The 17,810-nt window shown below is 40.7% G+C and overlaps 1 protein-coding gene across 13 annotated transcripts in view; it reads right to left on the bottom strand.

The window, feature by feature from the left end:
- Nucleotides 1-17,810, bottom strand: part of LOC101006303 (protocadherin gamma-C4) — a 166,744-nt gene that overhangs the window by 40,817 nt on the left and 108,117 nt on the right. The gene's annotated exons all lie outside the window — the stretch shown is intronic.

Below are 17,810 nucleotides of genomic sequence, written 5' to 3'. Positions count from 1 at the left end.
GCCTGGCCTGTATCACTTATTTCTAGGGGAAATGGAAGGACCAGTATACAGGATTTATATACTGATTCAACACAATTTCCCAGGCTTTATCTTTTTTCTTCTCTGTTTTATAATTTCAAGAGAGCTTCTGACCAATGAGATGCAGCATTTACTATATATATATATATATATATATATATGTTTTTTTGGGGTTTTTTTTGAGATGGTGTCTCGCTTTGTCACCCAGGCTGGAGTGCATTGGCACGATCTCTTCTCACTGCAAGCTCCGCCTCCTGGGTTCAAGCAGTTCTCCTGCCTCAGCCTCCCTAGTAACTGGGATACAGGTGTGTGCCACCATCCCTGGCTAATTTTTTGTATTTTTAGTAGATACGGGGTTTCACCGTGTTAGGCAGGATGGTCTCAATCTCCCAATCTCGTGATCTGCTTGCCTTGGCCCCCCAAAGTCCTGGGATTACAGGCGTGAGCCACCACCCGGCTACAATATAGCTTTAAAATAGGAAGTGGATGTATTATATGATCGAGAGTAAGGTCTTAGTGTCAAAAAGATTCAAATTCCAGTACTGGAATTGTATTGGAACTAGGTTCCAATACATAGAACCTAGTAGCTATGTAACCATGAAACTTTTATGTTTAACTTCTCTTTTATTTTCTTTATCTATAAAATGGGAATAATAATAGTACTCACTGACATAACCACAGACATGTCAATCATTTTTAAAATCTTTTCACAGCTTTCTACATACATAGTGCCCCTATAAAATGCAGGGATTTTAAATAAATTTATATAGTAATGCAACCAACCCCACAATCCAGTTTTAGAATACTCTCATCACCCCCAAAATTTCCCTCATGACTGTCTGTAGTCAATCTTCCTACCTTCAGCCTCAGGCAACCACAGTTTTGCCTTTTCCAGATATTTTATTAAAAAGGAATTATAAAATAGGTAGTCTTTTATATGTCTTTTATATGATATAGCATAATGTCAAACTCAGCTTTTGACCACACCCTCAAATACGTTATGTCTCCAACCTTCCTCACCTGGTAAGTGGCACTTCTATTCCAGCCAGAATTTCAGATGTAATTTTTAATATGTTTTTCTGCATCCCCACATCCAGTATATTACTAATCCATACCAATGCTTACTACTCCCAAAACATATTTTGAAACTATCAATTACGTATCCTATTTACTGCGAGCCCTGAGTCAAAGCAAACTTAAATGCTATCATAGCTTCCTTGCTATTATTTTTACTCCCTCTTTTGCATTCCCTAAATTCCACTTCACATGCAGAGACCTGAGTAATCTTTCAAAAATGTACATGAGATTATATACCTTCCTTGCTAAAAACATAACTAGGCCTAGCTACATAACTTGTAGGGTCAGTGCAAAATAAAAATAGGGGGCTCGGAGGCCGGGCGCGGTGAGTCACATCTGTAATCCCAGCACTTTCGGAGGCTGAAATGGGTGGATCACTTGAGGTCAGGAGTTTGAGACCAGCCTTGCCAACATAGTGAAACTCCATCTCTACTAAAAATACAAAAAATTTGCCGGGTGTGGTGGCAGGTGCCTGTAATCCCAGCTACTAGGGAGGCTGAGCCAGGAGAATCACTTGAACCTAGGAGGCAGAGGTTGCAGTGAGGCAAGATCACACCACTGCACTCTAGCCTGGACAACAGAGGGAGACTCTGTCTCAAAACAAAACAAAATAAAACAGGGGGCTTGGGCTTGTTGTTAAAAATGATTGACCAGGCACAGTGGCTCATGTCTGTAGTCCCAGCACTTTGGAAGGCTAAGGCGGGAGGATCACTTGAGGCCAGGAATTTGAAATCAGCCTGAGCAACACAGGGACAGCCTCATCTCTAAAAAAAAAAAAAAAAAACTTATCTGAGCACGGTGGCACATGTTTGTCGTCCTAACTACTCAGAAGGCTGAAGTGGGAGGATTGCTTGAGCCCAGGAGTTCAAAGTTGTAGTGAGTCCACTACACTCCAGCCTGGGTGACAGAGCAAGACCCTGACTCAAAAACATAAAATAAAAATTATTAAGAATTTCAAGATAATAACAGCAGAGCCCTAACCAAAGGGTAGGGGCCTTCAAAGCAAGGGGGCCCATCTAAGCATGAATCCCTGTGTCCCTGCACAGGTTGCCTGCCCATGAAGCTGACCCTGCTTGACACAGAGGAAACTCTCAATAAATATTACCTAATATATATTTTAATATTAGCTAACTGTCTAATTACCTAATATTATTCCCAGAGGGTTAGTAATATCATAAAATCCTATTCAAGATGCTATTAAATTACTGCACACAAGTAAAAATAAATAAAATCCTCTTAAAATCCTAAATATCATCAAGTAGTCTTTCCATTCTACCTAATGTGTCTATTTGAACAGCTTCCTAAGGTCAAATTATGGGATCATTTGAGGAAAAATGGAATAAAAACAGTTAACCAATAAATCAAACAAGCACGTATCTCAATTTAGACAGGTGGGACATTCAAGGATTTGGTGAAGAAGCTGAATGGTTTAGCCTTCATATTTATCTGAAGTTTACCTGAATATTTTGCATACTTTGATTTGATAAGATGATCTGTGAATCTTTTTGTTTTGTTTTGTTTTTTTGAGACGACGTCTTGCTCTGTTGCCCAGACTGGAATGTAGTGGCATGATCTCGGATCACTACAGTCTCTGCCTCCGGGGTTCAAGCAGTTCTCGTGCCTCAGCATCCCGAGTAGCTGGGATTACAGGCGTGCCACCATGCCCAGCTAATTTTTGTATTTTTGGTAGAGACAGGGTTTCACTATGCTGACCAGGCTGGTCTCAAACTCCTGGCCTCAGGTGATCTGCCTGCTTCGGCCTCCCAAAGTGCTGGGATTACAGGCATGAGCCACTGCACCTGGTCTGAATCTTAAGAATAAATTTTATATGACCTCCATTCTATCTACAATGTTTTTGCAATTAAAAATAATGCTGTAATAAATAACCTGGTATATATGTATTTTTGTAATTTTTGAGGTACGTATTTATGATAAATTCCTAATAGTGTGATTGCTAGGTCATAGGACAAATGCATATGTAGTTTTGTTAGAACAAGAAGAAATTATGCCATCGAAATGTTTTGGGACTACAAACATTTATTTTATTTTACTTATTTTGTTTTATTTATTTATTTATTTATTGAGAGGCAGAGTCTCGGTCTGTCACCAGGGTGGAGTGCAGTGGCACAATCTTGGCTCACTGCAACCTCCACCTCCCAGGTTCAAGCGATTCTCCTGTCTCAGCTTCCCGAGTAGCTGAGACTACAGGCATGCGCCACCACGCCCAGCTAAGTTTTGTATTTTTAGTAGAGACAGGGTTTCACCATGTTGGTCAGGATGGTCTCGATCTCTTTACCTCATGATACACTCGCCTCGGCCTCCCAAAGTGCTGGGATTACAGGAGTGACCCATCGTGCCCAGTCTATTTTGTTTTATTTTTTTGAGATGGGGTCTTGTTCTGTTGCCCAAGCTGGAGTGCAGAGGGGTGATCATGGCTCACTGAAGCCTCAACTTCAAAAGGCTCAAGCAATCCTCCTGCCTCAGCCTCGCGAGTAGCTGGGACTACAGGCATGTGCCACCATTTCTGGCTAATTTTTAAATTTTTGTAGAGACAGGTTCTTGCTTTGTTGCCTAGAATGGTCTCAAACTCCTACGCTCAAGCAATCCTCCCACCTTGGCCTCCCAAAGTGCTGGGATTACAGGAGTGACCCACCGCGCCCAGCAAAAACAATAATTTTGGACTGTTTTGTTAGTCAAACATTGATTTGTTAGTCAAAAGCCTAAAGTAAAAAAAAACACAGGTTTACCCCATCTCCCACTTTAGTGCTATTCTCTTCTAGTCTGGATCATATTAGTACCTTCTTATTGTTTACTATATTACAAATGTTAAATATGTCAGGAAATTACCTGCAAAAAATTTACTAAATTTGTCCACATGAAAATCTTCCATGAGACCTACACTCTCCTAAGAAATAATTTGTTTCAATTTTGTACCCACATTTTGCTATTACATTGCTATCTAACTTATTATTAGTTCTCACCAAATGGGTAGCCTTGTATGGTTGAGTTATTTCTTTTTTCTTTTTCTTTTTTTGTTTTTTGTTTTTTTTTTTTTGAGATGGAGTTTTGCTCCTGTTGCCCAGGCTGGGGTGCAACGGCGTGGTCTCGGCTCACCACAACCTCTGCCTCCCAGGTTAAAGCGATTCTCCTGCCTTAGCCTCCCAAGTAGCTGGGATTACAGGTACTCACCACCATGCCCGGCAAATTTTTCTATTTTTAGCAGAGACAGGGTTTCACCATGTTGGCCAGGCTGGTCTCAAACTCCTAACCTCAGGTGATCTGCTCGCCTCAACCTCCCAAAGTGTTGGGATTACAGGTGTGAGCCACTGTGCCGAGCCTAGTTTTCTAAATGAAGTAATTTACTTCAACATATAAGAGAGGAAGAAAGAATTGTGGCTTTCTGATCATTAAAATTTTCTGGCAGCTGGGTGTGGTGGCTCATGCTTGTAATCCTAGCATTTTGGGAGGCTGTCGTTGGTGAATTGCTTAAGCTCAGGAGTTTGAGACCAGCCTGGGCAACATGGTGAAATCTCATTCTACAAAAAATATAAAAATCAGCCTGGTGTGGTGGCATGTGCCTGTAGTCCCAGCAACTTGAGAGGATGAGGTGGGGGCACTTGAGCTTGTGAGGTGGAGGTTGCAGCAAGCTGAGATTGTGCCACTACACTCCAGCCTGGGCAACAGAGCCAGATCCTGTCTAAAAAAAATTAAAATCTTCTGGCACTATAGAAATTTAGTACATGATAAAGATGCTATCTCAAATCACTGGGACAAAGATGAAGTGCTTAATAAATGGCATTAGGACAACTGGATAGCCATTTGGGAAAAAAGATACAATCAGATCCATATCTCAGCACACACAAGAATAAACTCCAATTAGGTCAGGGATCTAAATGTGGAAACCAAAAACCATACAAGTACTAGCACTGGAAGAAAAAAGTAACGAATGTTTCTATAACCTAGGTGTGCGGAAAGGCTTTCTAACTATGACTTAAAACCTAAATGCAATATAAGAAAACATTGATTTGGCTGGGCGCAGTGGCTCACGTCTGTAATCCCAGCACTTTGGGAGGCCGAGGTGGGTGGATACCTTGAAGTCAGGAGTTTGAGACCAGCCTGGCCAAAATGGTGAAACCCCGTCTCTACTAAAAATACAAAAATTAGCCGGGCATGGTGGCATGTGCCTGTAATCCCAGCTACTTGGGAGACTGAGAGATGAGAATCGCTTGAACCTGGGAGACAGAGATTGCAGTGAGCCGAGATTGCAACACCGCACTCCAGCCTGGGTGACAGACTGAGAGTTGGTCTCAAAAAAAAAAAAAAGAAAAAAAAGAAAAAAGAAAACATTGATTCATTTCATTACACAAAAAACAAAAACAAAGGGAAAAAAATTGCATTGCAAAAAAATGCCAAAAGGTAAATGACAAGCTGTAAGAAAATATTTGCAGTCTATTCGTTGGACAAATGACTAATATCCCTAATACAAGGAGTTTTCAAAAACTTCATGGAAAATGCGTATTATGAAAAAAAATGCGTGGATTGCAAAATATTTCTAGCACCAAAATAAACCCATACTAACATGTTATAACATGTCTGAATAGGATCTAGTTGGAGGCACTAAGAATAGTAAGATATCAGTTTGAAAAGAGCCCCTATCAGAGTAACATGAATTCTGCTAAAATGGAAACAAGAACAGACATCAGATTTATGATGAAGCTTGAGTGGAAGAATGATGAAATCATTGATGTTTTGTGAAAAGTTTACGGAGACAATGCTCCAAAGAAATTGGCAGTTTGCAAGTAGCTAACTTGTTTTAAGAAGGGATGAGGCAATGTTGAAGATGAAGCCCACAGCAAAAGACCATCTACATCAATTTGGGAGGAAAAAAATGTGCTCTAATTAAAGAAGACCTACAATTAACAGCAGAAACAATAGCCAACACCATAGACATCTCGGTTCAGCTTACACAATTCTGACTGAAAAGTTAAAGTTGAGTAAACTTTCCATTAGATGGGTGCCAAAACCATTACATCTAGATTAGGGACAAGAAAATTAGCCAGGCATGGTAGCATGTGCCTGTAGTTCTGGCTACTTGGGAGCCTGAGGTGGGAGGACTGCTTGAGCCCACGAGGCCAAGGCTGCAGTGAGCCATGATGGTGCCACTGTACTCCAGTCTGGGTAACAGAGCAAGGCTGTGTCTAAAAAAAAATTAGAATAAAATAGATCAGCTGCAGTAAGACCAGAACTTTCACTTGATTTTTTTTTTTTTTTTAGATGGAGTCTCGCTCTGTTGCCCAGGCTGTAGTGCAGTCATGTGATCTTGGCTCACTGCAAGCTCTACCTCCCGAGTTCATGCCATTCCCCTGCCTCAGCCTTCCGAGTAGCTGGGACTACAGGTGCCTGCCACCACTCCCGGCTAATTTTTTGTATTTTTGGTAGAGACGGGGTTTCACCATGTTAGCCAGGATGGTCTCGATCTCCTGACCTGACCTCGTGATTCGCCCCCCTCGGCCTCCCAAAATGCTGGGATTACAGGCGTAAGCCACCGCACCCGGCCTCAGTTGAAATTTTAAGCAAATGTGATAAAGATCCTGAAGGGTTTCTTCAAAACAAAAACAAAAACAAAAACAAAAAACAAAAAACTGTAACAGGAGACGAAACATGGCTTTACCAGTGTGATCCTGAAGACAAAGCACAAGAGGTCGAAGTGGTCTAGTCAATGCAAAAGCAGACTGGTCAAGAGCAAATATCATGGCAATGGCTTTTTTGGGATGTTCAAGGCATTTTGCTTGTTGACTTACTGGAGAGCCAAAGAGTGATAAGATCTGCTTAGTATGAGAGTGTTTTGAGAAAGTTACCAAAGCTTTAGTAGAAAAAATGCCTCAGAAAACTTCCCCAGAATCCTACTTGACCACAACAATGCTCCTGCTCATTCCTCTCATCAAGCAAGGGCAATTTGGTGAGGGTTTTCTTGGGTAATTATAAAGCACCCACCTTTCAGTGCTGATTTGGTTTCTTCTGACTTGTTTTTGTTTCCTAATCTTACAACTCTAAAGGGCACCCATTTTTTCTTCAGCAGCCAACATAAAAAAGACTGCATTGACATAGTTAAATTCCCAGGACTCTCAGTTCTTTAGGGATGAACTAAATGGCTAGTATCATTGCTTACAAAAGTGTCTTGAAATTGATGGGGCTCATGTTGACAAATAAAGCTTATATTTTTATTTCTATCTTTTAATTCAATTTCTTCATAAGCATTTAGAGTCCCTTCGTATATTCCATAAACTTTTTACAAATTTAGGCTAAAACACTTTAAAAAAAAAAAACCTACTAGAAAAATGAAAATAAGACATCAACAGACAATTCAAAAAAAATACATAGGGTCATTTGTGGTGGTTCATGGCTGTAATCTTAGCACTTTTGGGAGGCTGAAGTGGGAGGATCACTTGAAACCAGTAGTTCAAGACTAGCCTGGGCAACACAGTGAGATCCCACATCTCTACAAAAAAAAAAAAAAATTAGCTGGACGTGGTGGCATCCATCTGTAGTCCTAGCTACTTGGGAGGCTAAGGTAGGAGGATTGCTTGAGCCCAGGAGTGCAAGGCTACAGTGAGCTATGATTGCATCACTGCAATTTGGCCTGAGCAACAGAGCAAGATTCTGGTCTCCAAATAAATAAAAAGATATAAACTAGCTTTTAAACATATGAAAAACTATTTAACCTCATTCATAATGAGAGAAATTTTAATTAAAATTATTTGGAGATATCTTTTTACCCATCAGGTTGGCAACAATTAAAAATCTTGACAATATACTCTGCAAAGGAGACTATGGGACAATGGACATTTTCATCTATTTGTAGGAATGCAAGATGGGGAATAGTTATATTTAACAAAACTACATATGCCTTTACCCTATGATCCAACAATCACACTACTAGGAATTTGTTATGCATACACACCTCAAAAATAACAACAACAACAACAAAAATATGTATATATATCTCAGGTTCTTCATTAGCATTTTTTATAATTGCAAAAATATTGGAAACTACCTAAATGACAAGTCATAGATGGGTTGAACAGATTATGACATGTACACATAAAATGGAGGGTTTTTTTGTTTTTTTTTTTAAACGAGTCTCGCTCTGTCGCTCAGGCTGCAGAGAAGTGGTGCGATCTCCGCTCACTGCAATCTCCACCTCCTGGAATCAAGCGATTCTCCTGCCTCAGCCTCCCAAGTAGCTGGGACTACAGGCACCCACCACCACGCCCAGCTAATTTTTGTATTTTTAGTAGAGACTGGGTTTCACCATGTTGGCCAGGCTGGCCTTGAACTCCTGACCTCAGGTGATCCACTCGCCTCGGCATCCCAAAGTGCTGGGATTACAGGATGAGCCACCACACCCGGGTTTTACAATGGAGTTTTATGAAACTATTTTAAAAATGAAGATTTCTATACATTTATATAGAATGATTTCCAGGATATATTATTAGTACAAAAAGCAAAGTGAAAACTTTTCCTTTCAACCATGTGAAACCAGATATATCACTATTAACAACTAGGAAGTGGATCAAAATGTTTGATAAAAGCTTTTAGACATTGGCCCAAAAGACAGTGCAGGATTCTAATCCATAAGAGAAGAGAAGCAGGCCGGGCGCAGTGGCTCACGCCTGTAATCCCAGCACTTTGGGAGGCTGAGGCGGGCGGATCACGAGGTCAGGAGATTGAGACCATCTTGGCTAACACAGTGAAACCGCGTCTCTACTAAACAAAATACAAAATATTAGCCAGGCGTGGTGGCGGGCGCCTGTAGTCCGAGCTACTCGAGAGGCTGAGGCAGGAGACTGGCGTGAACCCGGGAGACGGAGCTTGCAGTGAGCCGAGATCGCACCACTGCACACCAGCCTGGGTTACAGAGCGAGACTCCGTCGCAAAAAAAAAAAAAAAAAAAAAAAAAGGGCGGGCGCGGTGGCTCACGCCTGTAATCTCAGCACTTTGGGAGGCCGAGGCGGACGGATCACAAGGTCAGGAGATCGATCAAGACCACAGTGAAATCCCGTCTCTACTAAAAATACAAAAATTAGCCGGGCGCGGTGGCGGGCGCCTGTAGTCCCAGCTACTCAGGAGGCTGAGGCAGGAGAATGGCGTGAACCCGGGAGGCGGAGCTTGCAGTGAGCCGAGATCGTGCCACTGCACTCTAGCGGGGGGACAGAGCGAGACTCCGTCTCAAAAAAAAAAAAAAAAGAAGAGAAGCAAATGAGGATCTGCAAACTAGGATCTCCATTTTTTTTGCCTGGAGACAACTTTCAGACTGTGGGACAGGAAAGGGGAAATCCAAGAATAACACCATGGTTTTGCTGAGTTGAGGAATAGATGTTAGAGTTTGGGGAGACTGAGGCAGCCAGAATTTATGGGACAGAGTACTAAAGAGAATGGAGCTACACAAAGAACTCCAGGAATATTAACATGGATCCCCAAGTCTTTGGCTAAATAATAATCTGAGCATACATAGAGTGCACTGACACTACTCTGCAGCTGGGTGAAGAACAACTGCCAGGGAGCTATTAGCTGAATTCTTGGTGGTCACATAGGACTAGAAAATGTTTGAATTCCATTTAGGCATAATAAAGAGACCCTGCTGAATACTCAGATTAATCAAAAAAGTCAGAATTAAGTGGTAGGTCTTACATTAGCCCAAGGCAAAAGTTACTACAGACCTGTCCTAACAAAGCTTAAAAACAAGCCTTGAAAAGATCAACCTGATCTGCAAAACACATTATAGCCTTCCGAAACAAACTGCAATAGTTCTTAAAGAAAGATAAAATCCAAACACTCAAAAATATAACATTTACAATGTCTGCTGTCCAATAAAAACATTATTAGACATGGAAATAAGCAACAAATTGTGACCCCAAGCCAGGAAGAAAATCATCACTAGAAATTACAGAGGTGACAAAATTAGTAGACAAGGGCTTTAAAACCTCCATTATAAATGTGCTCAAAAATTTAAAGAAAAATATGAAGATAATGAGGAGAGAAATGAAAGAGTCAAATGGAACTTCTAGAAGTGAAAACTACAATATATGAAATGGAAACTTCACTGGATGGGATTAGCAAATACAGTAAACACTAAAGAAGAAAAGATCACTGAATGACACTGTTACTAACTTGATCTTGTTGACAATTATAGGATACAACAACCACAAGTAGCAGAATATATAGTTTTCAGAGTCACACAGTTGTGCGTAAGCAACACTCACCAAGATAGACCATATTCTGTGCCATAAAAGACATGTTAACGAATTTAAAAGAATAGAAGCCATACAATGTATATTTTTGGATCACAATACAATTAAATTAGAAATCAGTGAGAAATATATTTGGGTAATACTTACATATTTGGTGACTAAACAATACACTTTAGGCCGGGCATGGTGGCTCATGCCTGTAATCCCATCACTTTGGGAGGCCGAGGCGGGCAGATCACCTGAGATTGGTAGTTCAAGACCGGCCTGACCAACACGGAGAAATCCTGTCTCTGTTAAAAATACAAAATTAGCCTAGTGTGGTGGTGTATGCCTGTAATCCTAGCTACTCATGAGGCTGAGGCAGGAGAATGGCCGGAACCCAGGAGGCAGAGGTTGCAGTGAGCCGAGATCGTGCCATTGCACTCCAGCCTGGGCAACAAGAGTGAGACTCTGTCAAAAAAAAAAAAAAAAAAAAAAAATTAGCCAGGTGTGGTGGTGGGCACCTGTAATCCCAGCTACTTAGGAGTCTGAGGCAGGAGAATCACTTGAATCCGGGAGCAAGGATTGTGCCACTGCACTCCAGCCTGGCCAAAAAAAGCGAAATTCTGTCTCAAAACAAACAAACAAACAAACGTTAAAATAATCCATGGGTCAAAGAAGAAATTGCAAAGTGTATTAGAAAATACTTTGAACTAAATTATAATGGAAATATAACATCTAAAATATTATCTTTGCAAACTACACATCTGTCAAAGGACTAGTATCTAGAATCTAAAAGGAACTAACAAATCACCGAGAAAAATAAAGCACAATCCCATTAAAAAGTAGGCAAAGGACATGAATAGCCACTTCTCAAAAGAAGGTATACAAATGGCCCACAAATGTATGAAAAAATTCTCAACATTACTAATCATCAGGAAAATGCAAATTAAAACCACAATGAGATACCACCTTGCCCCTTCAAGGATGGCCATTATTAAAAAGTCAAAAAACAACAGATGTTGGTGTGGATGTGGAGAAAAGAGAATACTTATACGCTGCTGGTGGGAATATAAATTACTACAACCTCTATAGGAAACAGTATGGAGATTCTTTAAAGAGCTAAAATAGATCTACCATTCAATCTAGCAATCCCACTACTGGGTATCTACCTAAAGGAAAATAAGTAATTATATGAAAAAGATACCACTTGGACACATATGTTTATAGCAGCACAATTCACAACTGCAAAAATGTGAAGCCAACCTAAGTCCCTATAGACTAATAAGTGGTTAAAGAAAATGTGATATGTGTGTGTGTGTATATGTATTTTATATATATATATATATATAAAAAATGGAATACTACTCAGCCATGAAAAGGAAAGAAAGAATGTCCTTTGCAGCAACTTAGATTGAACTGGAGGCCATTACTTTAAGTGTGTGTATATGTGTATACATACATATATATACTTTGTGTGTACATATGTATACATACATATGCAATATGTATAAGTACACATACATATATAATGTGTATATATACTTACAACAATAGTTTATTCATTCAACTGTTGCTGGATATATAGATATATAACTGTGTTTACAGTTACATATGTGTAGACACAGTTATATATCTATATCTGTCTGTCTATCTAACACAGAGAGCCCAGAAAAAACCCACACCTACATATATACATGGCCAAATGATTTTTGATTAAGGTGCCAAGATTATTTGGTGGTGAAAAGATAGCCTTCTCAGCATATTTTTCCAAAGAGACAATTGGACATTCCTTTGGAAAAAATAAGAATCTTCATTGTTACCTAACACCATACACCATACATAAACATCAACTCAAAAGGATTCATAGACCAAATTATAAATGGTAAGACTATAAAACTTATAGAAGAAAATATAGGAGAAAATCATCATAAGTTTTCAGTAGGCAAAGTTTTTGAATAGGACATAAGAAATACAAACTATAAAAGAAAAAAATATATTGAGCTTTATCAAAATTACAGCATCTGCTCTTCAAAAGACACAACCAAGAAAATGAAAAGACAAGTCATAGTCTGGGATAAAATAGCCACAAAATATGTGTGTGACAAAGAGCTCACATCAAGAATATATATATTATATATAATAAAAATATATAATTATATACATAATTATTATTTTTTAGAAGAAGTCTCACTCTGTTGCCCAGGCTGGAGTGCAGTGGTGCAGTCTCGGCTCACTGCAACCTCCAACTCCTGGGTTCAAGCGATTCTCCTGCCTCAGCCTCCTGAGTAGCTGGGATTACAGGCGCCTGCCATCACGCCCAGCTACAAGGATATATTTTTAAACTGCCATAGCTCAATTTTTTTTTTTTTTTTTTTTTTTTTTTTTTTGAGACGGAGTCTTTGCTCTGTAGCCCGGGCTGGAGTGCAGTGGCCGGATCTCAGCTCACTGCAAGCTCCGCCTCCCGGGTTTGTGCCATTCTCCCGCCTCAGCCTCCCGAGTAGCTGGGACTACAAGCGCCCGCCACCTCGCCCGGCTAGTTTTTTGTATTTTTAGTAGAGACGGGGTTTCACCGTGTTAGCCAGGATGGTCTCGATCTCCTGACCTCGTGATCCGCCCGTCTCGGCCTCCCAAAGTGCTGGGATTACAGGCTTGAGCCACCGCGCCCGGCCCATAGCTCAATTTTAAGAAGGCATTCAGCTCAGTTAAATATGAACAAATACTTCAAGAAGATATACAAATAGACAATAAACACATGAAAAGATGCTCAGCATTTCTAGTTAACAGGGGAAAAACAGTTGACACTTCAATGAGATAGTATTACACACCCACTAGAATTGCTAAAATTAAAAAAATTGACAACAGGAAGCATTGGTGAGAAAATATAGCAAGCAGAACTCTTTATGCATGGTTCATGAAAATGTAAAGTCATATTACCACTTTGAAAAATAGTTTGGCAGCTTCTTATAAAGTTAAGCATATACTTCCCATTTCATATGACCCCCAAAGTAATTCTGTTTTTGGGTATTTATCCAAGAGAAATAAAAAAAAAGCCTACAAAAATGCTTGTACATGGTTGTTCACATCACTTTAATTCAGAATAGCACTAAACTGGACACAACTCAAATGTCCACCAACAGTTGAATGAATGAACAAATTGTGATACATCCACACAATGCAATACTGCTCAACAATCAAATGGAACACGCTGCTGATACACACAGCAGCATGAATGAATTTCAAGAACTTTTGAGCAAAAGAAGACGAATACAAAAGAGTGTATGTTATAGGATTCCATTTAGATGAAATTCTGAAAGAGGCAACACTAATTTATAGTGACAGGAAGCAAACCAGTTGTTGCCTGGAGCTGGAGAAGTAGTGAATTGATTGCAAAGGGGCATGAGGGAACTTTTGAAGGTTATAGAAATGTTCTATATTTTGATTGCATGGTGGTTACACAGATGTAAACAATTGTCAAAATTCATTGTACTGTATAATTTTAAAAGGTAAATTTAATGTTATATAAATTATATTTCAGTACAGCTGGTAAGGCTGGATGTGGTGGCTCATGCTTATAATACCAGCACTTTAGGTGGGTGAGGCAGGAGGACTGCTTGAGGCCGTGAGTTTGTGACCAACCTAAGCAACATAGTAGACCCCATCTCCATAAAACATAGAAAAAATTAGCCGCGCATGGTGTTCATGCCTGTAGTCCCAGCTACTTGGAAGGTTGAGGTGGAGGATCACTTGAGCCTGGGAGGTCAAGGCTGCAGTGAACTCTGATCACACCACTGCACTCCAGCCTGGGTGACACGGCAAGACCCTGCCTCAGAAACCAAAACCAATAGCTGGGTGTGGTGGCGAATGCCTGTAATGCCAGCTACTCAGGAGGCTGAGGCAGGGGAATTGCTTGAACCTGAGAGGTGGAGGTTGCAGTGAGCTGGGATCGTGCCACTGCACTCCAGCCTGGCTGGCTGACAGAGTGAGACTCCATCTCCAAAACAAACACACAAACAAAACCCCAAACCAAAACAAACAAACAAAATAAAGCTGATAAGTTTTTAAAAAACAAAAGTGTGAAACAGTATGTGCAGGCGGTCCTCGCCTTCTGCAGTTGTTTGGTATCTTAAAAATTGCTAATGCAGGGGACCACCTCTTTTGGCTTTGGAACACCCCCTCCCTCTGTCTCTGTGAGGGGAAGCATCTTCCTTCTGTCTTCTCCCTTCCTTCTTGCTTATTAAACTCTCCACTCCTTAAAACCACTCCACGTGAGTCCGTGTCATTTTATCTAAACCGGCATGAGGACTAGGAACCCTGTTGTTCTTCCACTCATCAGAGTCGTATCATTTTGGTGTATGGACTGGGAAAGGAAATTCAATAATCAGATGGAGTCAAGGAAACTTATTTTAAACTATTTATGGCCTTTAATAATCAAGTAAGGTATCCTACTGTGAACAAAATTTGGAGCATGTTCATTTTTCTCTGCTTTGTTCCTCTAAAATTTGGAGACTATCTGTAAGTACTCTTAACTTATGGCAATATAGTTGTTCACATCAGTGCAGTAAGAATGCATTTTTCTTTGTCAACAGAACACAATTGGAAAAACTGATTATTCTACCAAGGCTTTAACTGAAAGGGTATGTTTCCCTTTAAGGAATCAAGCTTGACATGCGGAGCCAATAAAAGCCCCTTGGGGAGACCTGGCCTCACACCTCGTCTACACAGTCCCCACACAGGGTTCCTAACCTGTGGTCAGTGAAGAATGTCACTTTCTAACAGGTCTGGAAGCTCCGAGTTTAACTTGGGATCTCAAGAGGAGAGGATCACCCAACTCGCAGGTATTAGAGGATACAAACCCATGGCTGGGCTCAGCTTTAAAAGTCTTATCTGAAATTCCTTGTGGAACAGTGTTTCATCAAAGCCAATCCAAAAGTCCTATGTAGAAATAACCATTCTTGCTGCACTTCATACAAATAATCAGGCCAAGTATAAGACTAAATTTCATTCACAATTAGTTTTTACCAAAAATGAGGCCTGGAGAGAAAAATTTTGCTCCAAAGCTTATCATACATTTGTCATTAAATCCTAGTCTCATTAATTGTTTTTAAGCTTTTTGCCTACATTTTAGACTAATCCTGCTTATTCCTGTGAATCAAGTGGTGATCTTCTGCAGCTTGGGGAAAAAAAAAAGGGGATGGGTAATGTAAAAATGTGAATCAATACACTAGTTCTGGGCAATTAGTTTGCAAATTGTGCCAGGTAATGAAAGTAAGGTGCCCATAACCCGGAGGTTTCTTTGGGAAAGTAAAACCAAGGAACTTTGTAGGCCCACAGAGGGGAATTCTATATATTGGCAAGTAAAATTTTAGATGGAAATTACCTACCACATCACACTTGTGGGAACTGCTGTCCTTGCTCTACTATTTGCAATAGGGTTATCCATGGTAGCACCTTCTAACTGAAATATTGGACAGAGTTTCCATTGCTGTTGTATTTTGCTTAATTAGTATCCTTATAGCAGGGATAATAGTTACTGGCAAAAAGGAAGCATGAAAGTTTTGCTATCACTGACCCTACTAGGACTTTTAATTGGATTTAGTAATGTAGTTTTTGTTTTTTTGTTTTGTTTTGTTTTGAGACGGAGTTTTGCTCTGTTGCCCAGACTGGAGTGCAGTGGTGCGATCTCAGCTCACTGCAACCTCTGCCTCCCAGGTTGAAGTGATTCTCTTGCCTCAGCCTGCCAAGTAGCTGGGATTACAGGTGCCCATCACCATGCTGGCTAATTCTTTGTATTTTCAGTAGAGATGGGGTTTCACCATGTTGGCTAGGCTGGTCTTGAACTCCTGACCTCATGATGCTCCCGCCTCAGCCATCCAAAGTGCTGGGATTACAGGCGTGAGTCACCACGCCCGGCCAGTAATGCAGTTTTAAATGAAACATTCTGCTTTGGGATTAACACCCCTAGTAAAGTAGAGAAAAATCTACAGGTACTTAAAAATCAAATCAAAATTATTGACAGGCTCAGGGAAAATGCGGGCTTCAGCCCCGAGTGGCTACAATCTCTCTTTAATTACTTCCAGTCTTCTTTATGGAATTGGTTAACCCCTTTATTAAGCACTCTCTTGCTTATATGACTTGTATTGATATTTGGACTCTGTATACTCAATACTGTAACTTGAATTATTTCTTCTCGCCTAGAAGCAATCAAACGCCAAATGGTGCTGTAAATTGAACCACACATGGACGCCATTCTTCCGAGGTCCCTTAGATCAGCCGCAGGAGGACCCCTAGCTGCTGTTCCCCATTCGAGGCCCCTTTTCAGCAGGAAGTAGCCAGAAACAATGGTCACCCAAAACCCCCTAACAGCAGTTAGTTTGACATCGCCACAGGGAGGAATGTGGTTGGAGTTATTAAGAAATTATTCTGTAATCCCAGCACTTCGGGAGGCTGAGGCGGGCGGATCATGAGGTCAGGAGATCGAGACCATCCTGGCTAACACGTGAAACCCCGTCTCTACTAAAAATACAAAAAATTAGCTGGGCGTGATGGTGGGCGCCTGTAGTCCCAGCTAGTCGGGAGGCTGAGGCAGGAGAATGGCGTGAACCCGGGAGGCGGAGCTTGCAGTGAGCCGAGATCGCCCCACTGCACTCCACCCTGGACGACAGCGCAACACTCCGTCTCAAAAAAAAAAAAAAAAAAAAAAAAGAAACAAATTATTTTATGCAGATAGACAGGAAAAGAGGTCCTTGGGAAGTTTTCATTTTTTAAACCATCTCCGGAAAAGTTTCTTTTAAAGCCCGGGCTCTTAGAGCCAGGCCGGCAACCTTTGATATGCAAATACCGGCCATTAGAAGCTGGGTCCATTCAACATGGCGATTCCCACAGCCTTCTTGCCCTTGCCCCACAAGTTCCTGGCCACATGGTTGCCCCCACGTATCTCCACGTGTGTAGAACATCCAGGGCGCCCTGCATTTGCATATTAAAAGACTAGGGCGGGAGGGCCAGATTTTTCTCGGGCTACCTGAATGACATGCCTGGTCAAACCAATCCTCTGAGCTCTATGCAAATCAGACATCACCTCTTCCAGTCTCTGCATATATTCCTGGCTGGCCGTGGTAGGTGGGGACCTCCTCTTTCGGCTTTGGAGCCCCGCTCCCTCTGTCTCTGTACGGGGAAGCTCCTTCCTTCTGTCTTCTCCCTTCCTTCTTGCCTATTAAACTCTCCGCTCCTTAAAACCACACACACACACACAAAATTGCTAATGCAAGATGAAACTATGTAAAGTGATGTTAATAACCAATGGGAAAAAATGTGATTGTACTATGACCTTTAACATTTTTTGTCAAAGCATTAAAAACTCCTATTATTGGTTGTAAATTTGTAGGGAAATAAAAAATTTTTAAAAATACAAACATATTTATTTAATACAGTGTAATTTCAAACATTAGAACCATGGAGAATGATTTCCTTGTAAAAAATATATCA

The sequence above is a fragment of the Papio anubis genome, chromosome 5 (genome assembly GCF_008728515.1).
Source record: "Papio anubis isolate 15944 chromosome 5, Panubis1.0, whole genome shotgun sequence".
NCBI lineage: Eukaryota > Metazoa > Chordata > Mammalia > Primates > Cercopithecidae > Papio > Papio anubis.
The sequence above is the reverse complement of the archived record's forward strand: the minus strand, read 5'-3'. Positions and strand labels throughout refer to the sequence as shown.